Genomic DNA, 11,309 nt, shown 5'->3' on the forward strand with positions numbered 1-11,309 from the left:
TATCCAAAGTTTACGAGGCTGAGGTTGAGAAGGGGAGGATGTCAGGGCAGAAAGAGGAAGCTTGTGTGTTCCTAGGGCATTAGGAGGAATGTGACAGTAATCTTACCCTGATACTTAGTAGGGAAATCACTTATTTATTAGTGAAGTGAGTCCACCTCTTTTCAATTAAAAGGATGTAAAGAAAATAATAGAAATAGCTATAAATGTTTGCTCTATGTCAGGCACTGCTCAAAGTCCTTTAAATGTATTATTGTATATATTAAAACAGTGAAAATTTAGAGATGAGTGAAAGAGAAGTAACAGAAAACTGGTCCTATGAGGACTTTGGTTCTCAAATGACCATATAAGAAAACATTGTTCTAAATTATGATAAAAAAAAAAAACCTCAGATAAACATAAAGGAGAACTTCCTAGACTGCCTAGCTGATCAAATACTGGAAAAGAGTGATTCCAAAAGGCTATTTGCCTAAGAAAGCCAGTGGACAAGGAGGCTGATTGGTAGAGACTGGCCCAGATGAGCACCCTGCTCTAGAAGAAAAGTCACAACCAAAATGCCAGGTCTAGGGGCCACCATGAACCAGGTCACAAAAACTGAGTCATGAGCCAAGGATGGGCACAACACACTGAAAGAGTATACCAGAGGCAAGAAGGCAGGGTCTGAATAAGTCAACTGGATGAAGTGTTGATCTCAGCAGATTGTCAATTGCTCTGCCCTGCATCTTCTTTAGCCATCTGGTTCATCATAAATTTAAGATCTTACTTATAAATTGTTGCCTGACCAAGACTCTTCCAGGAAAGTTTGTTGGGCTAAATAAGTAAATGATTTCTCAAAATGGTTTAGTTATGTATTCTCTCAAAAACAGAGTTTGGATAAGTTGATTACAACATAGCTACACATTTTGGGATCCTGTGGAAAACGTGGAAGAGATGAAAGAAAAAAAGGGTGAAACAAAGGAAGGGAATAAGAATTCTAAATGCCACTGTTATAGGCATTAAACTGAGTATTTAACCTTCATTTCTATATTGCATGTATCACAATGTAGTATAAATGGTTCCCTGATCTTGCATTTATCACGGGCACTATAAATTTGTGTGTAACTGTTTATTCCTACCATGGTTTATAGAAGATCTAAGAGACAGGGAGTATCTGGATTGTCCATTTGCTGAATCACCTATACCTAACTTGGTGACTGGCTCACATAAATGCTTCATAAATATTTGTTTAATGAATAGATGGATGAATGGATGGATGAACAACTGTTTCTTCCTCTTCTTACCACAAGTTATCTCCTACAAGGATACTACCTGCCCTTTGAATCCCCAGGGAACAGACATGGTATCACATTCACTCGTGTGTGTCCTTAGTACTATGTCCAATGTCTGGCACACAGTAGTTATGCAGCAAATGTTCAATGAATGACAGAATAACCTAAGGCAGGGTTGGCCAAGCCATGTGATTCACTGTTTTGTTATTCGATACCTTTTACAAAAGAGTTGCCTAAGCTTGTATATATCTGAACTGAATCAGAGGATTCAGCACACATTCTCTGAACATGAATGGTCTGGCCTGTAAAACTGTTGAATATCCAAACATTCCAAAATTTCCAAATTGTATATAGACTAAATAATTTGCCATCAGAATTTGTTCTTGTTGGGGAGATTAGTGCTCCAAAAATCCCAACTCATACACTATTAAATCCAAGAAATAAATAATGTTCTTTTGCCACAACCATGGTTTCCTATGGCATCATCCGAGATGAGTCAGGACCAAAAGGTCAGCAGTGTCATAAATGTAATCACTGATTTCCTGCACAGTTGAAAGCTGAGAAATGGGGTTTAGAAATTAAGATTTATAACTCAAATATTTCTTCTTTCAGCTCATCTCCCAAACCCCCTTAAATATACGCAATCAAAGGAGGTTAAGTTACTCAGGCATACTAAGAAAAGCAAGATTTTCCTGTTTTCATTTTCAAATATAAAATAGTCACTTATAGGAAATAAAACATGATTCACAGTTAGGTAAACACTAGTGAGTAAATAAACATAGATCAGTTATGTATTTATAAAGACAACCTGGAAGACTCTAATGTGCAGAATAACAAAACAAAAATTAAAGCAATCTCTATTTGAGTATGTTGTTTTCCAAGCATTACACTAACTATAGTATATTGTGGTTAATTTTAGGTGTCAGTTTAACTGGCTTACAAATACCCAGATTGCTGGCAAATCATTATTTCTGGGTGTGTCTGTGAGGGTGTTTCTAGAAGAGATAAGCATTTGAGTCTGTAGACTAAAGATCCACCCCACCAATGTAGGTAGGTATAACCCAATCAATTGAAGGACTGGATAGGAAAAAAAAAAAAAAAAAAGCTCATAAGAAGGGTGAATTTGCTCTCTTCTAGAGATGAGACATTCATCTTTTCCTGCCTTAGACATCAGAATTCCAGTTTTCAGGTATTCAGCCTCAGAAGGAAAATTATACTGTTGGCTCTTTTTGTTCTCAGGTCTTTGGACTCAGACTACAGTCTTCTCTGTTTCTCAAGATTTCAGACAGCATACCATAGGATTTTAGTCTCTACAGCATTTAATTCAATTACTTGGGACCAGTGGTTGGTGTAATGGCTGCGTCACTGGACTCCCAAGTGGTCGACCATGGTTCGAGTCCCGTACCCAGTGGCTTAAACTCATAACGGGCACATGTACGGGCGTATGTGTGTGCGTGCCCAAGATTCCGAGAGGAGATGGAGGAGAAGGGATTATGGAATGGCCATGCCCTCTTGGGGGTGATTTCTCGCTTCTGTCTCTCTCTCTGTCTTTCTGGCAAGTACACGTGCCCTATAGCAAAAACCTCTCAAAAAAAAAAAAATTTATTCAAATACCAATAAATTCCCCTTATATCAATATGTATATATCCTATTGGTTCTGATTTTCAGAGTTCTGAAAACCCTGACTACTACAGACTTTATCTTACTAAATCTCCACAATAACTCAAAAGGTAGATTCTATTATTATGACTATTTTATAAATAAGAAAACGGAAATCCATAGAAGTTAAAAACTTGCCTATTATGTAAAAGAGGTGCCAAGATACAATCTCAGAGAGATGAGAAGGTAAAAAAATCTAAGCCAATCATTAAGCATCTGAGTCAAGAGCAGAGAAAAATAAGGGAACACATTCGAGGGTTCTTTTGGAATTAATAGAGTCTCCTATATAAGTAGGACTTTCAGGTCCTTGCAGTTCTAGCAGGGAGAAGACTGTCCCGTAGTGGTAGGTATAGTTGGGAATACAACCAATAGAAGTTAAAATGAGGGGAAGAAAAAGGGTCCAGAATTATCATATTGTCTCTTTGCCAAGGCCTAGTCCCAAAGAATTTGTCTAATTTTTCAAACTTTTTGTTGAAGGTCATTTCAATAAAGCCATTACTTGAAAGCTCAGAAGAGGTAGCCTTTTTAATATCTTCTTAGCTCCTGAAAAGAGATAGTTTACTTACAAATCTTGCATTTTAACCCAACAAGAACAACTAAATAGAGGCAAAATTTTTTACCCACCACTCCAAAGATCCAGGTTTATTAGAATTTCTAGTATTTTCATTAACATTGCCATGCTTAGGAAACAAAAGACCAAATTATAAGCTATTCGCTAGGTAGCTGCCCAGCAAGTGTTCAAACACTCCTCATTCTGCAGTGAGGCCAATTCAATCTGTACTGGATACAACTGTTAGTGCCTGTTATCTGTTCCATTAGGCTTACCTAAGAGATGGTACAAAGTAATGTACCTACAATCTTTTCTTTGGTTCTTAAATGCTCTAAGGACTGTGTAGCTCTGATTTTGCCTGTAGGAATTATGTACTGGACATAAATAAAATAATTACTTTTTTAATTGGCCCCTCTAAACAATCATTCTTTATAATGTTGGGTGACAACTTCAACTTAGCTTCCAGAGCTCACCGCCCATCTACACAGAAACTTCCATTACAGTTCTTGATTTCTGTAGCCTACAGTGAAAGGCAGGAGCTGAAGTAGGAACTCAGGGGTAGAAGGTCAAGACCAGGAAGACCAGAACAAATCGAAAGGACCTGCAATACCGCAAGTGCCCTGCAAAGTCACTTCCTGTGGTGGTTAATTTCATATGTCAACCTGATGGGCTGTAGAATGCCCAGATATTTGCTCGACATTATTCTGGGTGTTTCTGAGTATTTTTGGATGAAATTAACATTTAAATCCCAGTAGACTGAGTAAAGCAAATTGCCCTCCTCAGTGTGAGGGGGCCTGATTCGATTCATCCAAAGCCTGAATAGAACAAAAGAGATGACCTTTCCCTGAGTAAAAGAGTCATCCTGCCTTTATTTTCTTACTGAAACCTTGGCTCTTCCTGGACCTTGAGCCTGCTGGCCTTCTGACCAGAACTATACCATTGGCTCTTCCAGATCTCCAAACTATGGATCTTAGAACTTTCCTGCCTCCATAAATGCATGAGCCAATACCTTATAATAAATATCTTTCCCTCCTCTCTGTCTCTATCAATAGAGAAATGGATATAGATAAATAGACAAACACACACACACACACACACACACACACACACACATCCTGTTGGTTCTGTTTCTCAATAGAAAACTGACTAATACATTTCCTTTATTCTTCAGCCTCTCACACCCATGACCTATGAACACACCTTGTTACCATCTGGATCTGAAATTCAGCACCCCACTTTAACCACAACTTCCTACCCTTCAGCTTCTTGACTCTTTTACACCCACCACACCCTCTCATGACTCACTGAGACCTCTAATTCTTGACCAACTTTTCCGAAATAAGCTAGTCCTATATCCACTTCCTGCCCTAGCTATGAGGGTCTCATTGTCTCTTTTCACTATCCTCAATCCTCTTGCCTATAATTGGTTACTTTTGGTAAGCAAAATCCAAATTCTGGGTTATCCTCATTACCTGCCTACCTTTTCCACATTTAGAGCCAGGCTGCTCAACACTGTTATAAAACCAAACAAATAAAGACCAAACATACTGATGCCTCCACAAATTTTGGCTTCACCGACAACATTTTCTGGTTTCTCTTCCTTTCTCTCTGGCAATACTCTCTCATTCTCTGCTTGTGAATCTCCGGTCACCTGGCCCAAGAGTCTATCCTTCAGCTCTACTCTACATACACATTTTCTATTGATGTATGATCTCATTCACCCCTATGCTTTTAACCTCCACCTACATTCTGCTTACTCACTTATCTACACTACCGTTGTTAGTATCTCACTGAATTCCGGATCCAGTCACCTCCTAGGCAGCTACAGACACTTTGAACTCTACATGTGCAAAGTAAATTCTTACCCACCTTCATCTTAACTACCACTCGCAACCTAGTCTTCAACTTTTATTTCCTATCTCAGTAAATAGCACCCACCTGGTTGTATAAAACAGAACCTGGGACTCGCTCCCACATCAAAACAGTCACTAAATTCTGCATATTAATACCTCTTTAATATCTTCCAATTAGAGTGCCCTTAACTTAATTTCCTTACTTCAAACTTCTATTGCTTTCCCATCCAGATTAATGCTTCAGCCTCATCTGTCCTCAAATCTAAAATGAGCTATCCAATCATTACTCAATAAACATTTGTGAGTGTGTACCATGTGTCAGGAGTAGTGCTGGAGACATAAGGAGGAACAAGCACAGACATAGTCTTTACCTTCATGACACTTACATATACTTTTTTTTTTTTTGGAGAGATTTTCACTGTAGGGCACGTGCGCTCGCCAGACAGACAGAGAGAGACATAGAGACAGAAAGCGAGAAATCAACCCCCAGGGGGGATGGTCACGCCGCAATCCCTTCTCCTCCATTCTCCTCTCGGGATCTTGGGCATGCACGCACACGCGCCCGGCGTGAGTTTTAAGCCACCAGGTCCGGGACACGAACCGCAGTCGACTACGTGGGAGTCCAGCGACATAGCCATTACGCTAACTGCTGGTTCCCCATATACTTTTTTTTTAAAAGAAATAATTTGGTATTCATCCCTTACAGACATGGGTCTGGAGAAAGGCCCTTTTGGTTTAAATCCTGGTTCCTCCACTTGTATGTTTGGACAAATTAATAATTCTGTGTTTGGAGCTGGCAGATGGCATGGTAGTTTATGCACTGCATTCCCACATGGCCTACTGCAGTTCAAGTCCCAGACCTGGCAGTTTGCTTTCTCATTTTCCTTCTCTTTCTTGGTCTCTGGTGAATTTGCATGTCCTATAGCAAGTTAAAAGAAAAAATAATAATAAATAACTAAATTTTTTTAAACCCTGTGTTTTAGCTTTTTCATCTGTAAAATAAGGATTAGAAGAGTACCACATTCTTTTTTTTTTTTTTGCTATAGGACACATGCACTCACCAGAAAGTGAGAAATCACCCTCCATGGGGGATGGTCATGCTGCAATCCCTCCTCCTCTATTCTACTCTCAGGATTTTGGACATGTATGCACACACTAACAGCATGAGTTTCAAGCCTCCAGGTCCAGGACTCAAACTACAGTTGGCCATGTGGGAGTCCATCAGCGTAACCATTATACCACCTGCTGGTTCCTCTATGAACTTTTAAAGACACCTCCGCACATGTGAAATGCACAAAACAGCTGGAATGAGAAGTACTCAATAAATAATAGCTGATTTAAATTGAATAGGTGATTTCTCATCCCTTGGTATACAACACTCTCCGTTTCTTGCTACCTGATCATCTTACTTTTGTTCTAGCCATATCAAATACCTTAGTTCTTCCAATAGGTCACTTTCTTTTTTTTCTTCCAGAGGTGAAACAGTTTTATTTCACAGTTGTCTTTAAAATTGCAAAGACACTATTTTCTTCATATAAAAACTTTAGTACAGAGAGCTATACTTTCTAGAAAATGATTATATAGACACTCTCAAAGAAAAATGCTATTATATCTCTTTGGCAAAGCTGTTTGGGGAAAAAAAAAACCTTAACTGAATCTTACAACACACCACTCTGTATCTTTTGGTTCAAAGTATAAAATACTGAGATCAGGATGTGTTCCTGCATTCTTATATATTTGATAATACACATATATACTGGTTTGTCACTAAATGTTCCATCAGTTAATCAGCCTTTTCTGCAGGCTCCTCAGCAGGCTGGGCAGGCTGTGCCTTTCTTTGTGGTCTTTCTCCAAGATCCTCCAGTAAGAGAGACACATCATCATCACCATAGATCATAAACTCCAAATATCTACCAACAATTCTATTTGAAATATTTGTAGTTAGGTTCTGCTCTGCAAGAAGAGTCTCTCTGAAGGCATACAGACTATGTTTAACCAGATCAGTCAAATTACATTCCATAAACTAAGACATATGTCTTTCCAAGTAAGTTCGAGCTGACTGAGAACAGACTCCAATAGGCACAGCTCTGCAGTCAAAATAGTTAGAAGATGGACATTTGGAAAATCTGAGGGTCCATATCATCATAACCAGCAATAAGCAGCCCAACACCATATGGTCTCTGGCCACATCGTTTTGTTAGTATTTGGGTTTTGCTTCCAATTAGAGCCACGAGACAAGACACAGGAAGTGGTCTGTCACATACAAATCTGGAATCCAAACACTCCTGGCACAAAAAATTATTTAACAGTCTAGCATCCACAGTAAGCCCCACAACTGAGATACCAATATGGCTATCAATGTGGAGAAACTTTTTCTGATGAGCTTCAAGCTCTAACTGTGCCCTCTTCAATGCAACCAACACTTGCATGGGCCTTTGATTTCAGACAACTGTGTCCAAATCTTGTTTAACAGCTTCTAGTGTATATTCAATTTGATGAAGCTTGCCCTGAGGGCTCCAAACAGGGACATCATTATCATACTGACATTGAAACATGGTTTTAGGCAGGAGCCTTTCTTTTTTCCCATCTCTGTAATTTTTACACAGAGGTGGGATAAAAGGTGGTCCTTCTACCTGGACCACCCTCCTCTCTGGTGTCTGCATACACATATACACTTAACACCTGAAGAATGTCTACTCTTTCTTCAGCACTAGCTCACATTTTAAAAACTACTCAGGTTGGGTAATTCCTCCTTCAAGAAGCCATCCCTGACACCTGACTGTCCCCTCTTAGGTGAACTGTCTATGGCCATCCATTAGCAAATACCCATTGTTGTGGCCATTTTCAGCATCCTTTCCCTTAATAATAGCCTCATCTCTCCTTCCTTTGAGAAACAACTCTTCTCTCACCACCCGTTTGGGAGGAGACTACGGTGTCTTCATGCATGCTTTACTGCCCCCTAGCCACATTACACAGATCCAACAAATTATAAAAGCCGATGGTCCTGGTAATAGTGATTGGTTCAAGAAGTGGTCATATAACACAAGTCTAGCCAATAAGAGTCCTTGACTTCCCTTGAATTGTTCTAAATCAGGGTATTCCCCAACATGGAACTAAAGAATCCTGAATATAATTAGAGCACACTGGGTTTACCTATATCAAAACCTATTGTCTCACTGATTACAATTATCTATTTAGTAGGTCAATAAATGCTGTTGAATGTATCTGTTGCATTTGGGTATCCATAATCTCTAAAGGACACACTAAAAATTGAGAAAGACAAAGTCCATCTCTGGTCACATTTGATATTATATCTCATCCTTGCTATTCTTGACAATGGGACAACAGAAACAGATTCATTTTAGTTATTCAAATATTTGAAAGAATGAACTGTCCTTCATACCATCTTGACAGGAGAATGTTTGAGTTTGTCCACAGCATACTCAGAGACTGAAAATTAAGCTATATTTGGCCAGCTCAAGTCTTTCCTTTAATGTGAAAAGCTTTTTGCATATGACCCTTTAAGAGCTAAAATGATAGGAGACATTAAAAGAAGCAAAACAAGGATTTTTCTATTTATTTATTAGAGAAAAGAAAGAAAACAATTTCATTAAGCTGGAAAATAACTCATCTGAAATGAAAAAAATGCAGGCTCTACAACTTGGCTTAGCCATTTAGTTGCCAGAAACACAGCAACTCTATTATGAATCCTGTCTTCCTCTACAGCCAGATCTATAAATTAGAAATAATATTATGTGTCCTGGCTAGTCTCACTACAGTTTAATGAGATTATTTCTAGGAAATCCTTTGACTTCAAAAAATGATAGAAAATTCAAAGAACTTTTATTATAAAAGGTTTCAATGTGATTAAAAAACCCTCAATGCCTGCTTTGTGAATCATACAAATTTTCTTCCAAATTTCTATGTGTCTCTATTATCAGCATTAAATATTTATTTAAAATCTATTGAAGTAAAAAATTATTCACTCTCAGCCCAAGGTGATTTCTAATACTATTTAGTTTTCATGATGATTTTTTTAGATTTGCATTAATAATAAAAGAATCTAATGTTAAATGGAAAGTTATTAATACTGGCTTTTTTCAAGTTTACTAAATGTTGGAAAGGTCTTTTTTATCATATTTTTTCTTAATTGCATGAGAATAAAGTTATACTTAATTATTTAATTATTATTTAGAATTTATATAGCACATTTATAGATGTAAAGACTTAAAGTTAAACCTTAATTGAAATAGCTAAAATTTACCACCATCTCAGCATCTATTTGGATGTCTGATAATCATCTGAAATTTAACATATCTTTTTTTCTTTCTTTCTTCCTTTCTTTCTTTCTTTTTTTTCTTTTTGAGAGAGAGATTTTCGCTATAGGACTGTGCACTTGCTGAAGAGACAGAGAGAGACATAAAGCAAGAGATCACCCCCCCGCCCTAAGGGGAATGGTCAAGCCACAATCCCTTCTCCTCTCCAAATTTTGGACACACACAGACATGATGAGTTTAAAGCCACTGGATCCAGGATTCAAACCGCAGTTGGCCTTTTGGGAGTCCAGTGCCTTAACCACTACACCACCTGCTGGCCCAAACATACCCATTTTAAAAACAACTGATATTCACCTCTCCCTAACCTGTTCCTTCTACAGTTCAGTCTTCCCAACTCAGTTCATGGCAACTCCATTCTTTCATTTGAGTCCAAAACTTGGGATCATCCTTGAGCCCTTTTCTCTTCTCACATTTCATATTCAATCCACCAACAAAGACTGTCAGCTCTACTCTCAAACATCCTTCAGATTCTTTTTGCTCTTGTCTTGCTTGGTCCATGTTAGATAGCCTCAGTCCTTTCCAATTTTTTCAGGATTTTCACAAATAGTGTCTGTCTTCCTGATCAAACTAGTAGAGATCACGATTTATCACAATACATATTTTACTTCTGCAAGCACTATTAGCCACACTCTCACAAAGGCTTGTTAAATAATCTATAGTAAGCACAGCCTATAAACACAATTCTCTCCTCATGCACAGTCAGTCCTCCATATCACTGAGTTTTGCATTTGTGGTTTCAACCAACCGTAGTTAGAAAATGTTCCATGTTGCTGACACTCATTGTGTACTGTATTAATAGTACAGAGAGAGAATGTGTGTAAGTTATGGGCAAATACTGTACCACTTTATATTAGGGACTTGAGCATTCATGGAGTCTGGTATCCACGGAGGCCCTGGAATAGATACTGATGGGTGACTGTATATCCCAAAATGTGCCACAAAGAAAGGATGAATCTGAAAAGTCCTCCAGTATCACACAGATAATGCAAATCAACAAGGTCCTGATAGCACAATGGAAAGAACATTGTCTTCACACCAGGCAACTACTACCAGCTGTCCTTTACCATGCCAATTACCAAATGTTCTGATTTTTCAATCAAGAAAAGGCAGACTTTAGATTTCATGTGAAGTCCCTCAAATGTAAAAAGTTGACCTCCAACTCAGATTTTTTTTTTTTTGGAGAGATTTTCACTGTAGGGCCCGTGCGCTCGCCAGACAGACAGAGAGAGACATAGAGACAGAAAGCGAGAAATCACCCCCCAGGGGGGATGGTCACGCCACAATCCCTTCTCCTCCATTCTCCTCTCGGGATCTTGGGCACGCATACACACGCGCCCGGCGTGAGTTTTAAGCCACCGGGTCCGGGACACGAACCGTGGTCGACTACATGGGAGACCAGCGACATAGCCATTACGCTAACTGCTGGTTCCCCAACTCAGATTTTAAAAACCATCACTATTACTCTACTCTGTGGGTCAAACAAAACAGCTTCTAATCATATTCAGTTGGGATTCAAGCTTTGCCTTAGAGGCTGGTAAAAACTGAACCCAATTCTGAAAAGAGCAAACCAATAAAGTCAAACTTCTGACCTGCCTTAATCTTCTGTTAAATTCTTCTACAAAACAGTCTTTATGGTCTGTCTTCC

General features: G+C 38.7%; 1 pseudogene; it reads right to left on the reverse strand.

The window, feature by feature from the left end:
- Positions 1–1,747: 1,747 nt before the first annotated feature.
- Positions 1,748–7,882, reverse strand: LOC102487067 (proteasome subunit alpha type-1 pseudogene; annotated as a pseudogene).
- Positions 7,883–11,309: the final 3,427 nt, after the last annotated feature.

The sequence above is a fragment of the Tupaia chinensis genome, unplaced genomic scaffold (genome assembly GCF_000334495.1).
Source record: "Tupaia chinensis unplaced genomic scaffold, TupChi_1.0 Scaffold000085_1, whole genome shotgun sequence".
Lineage (NCBI taxonomy): Eukaryota > Metazoa > Chordata > Mammalia > Scandentia > Tupaiidae > Tupaia > Tupaia belangeri.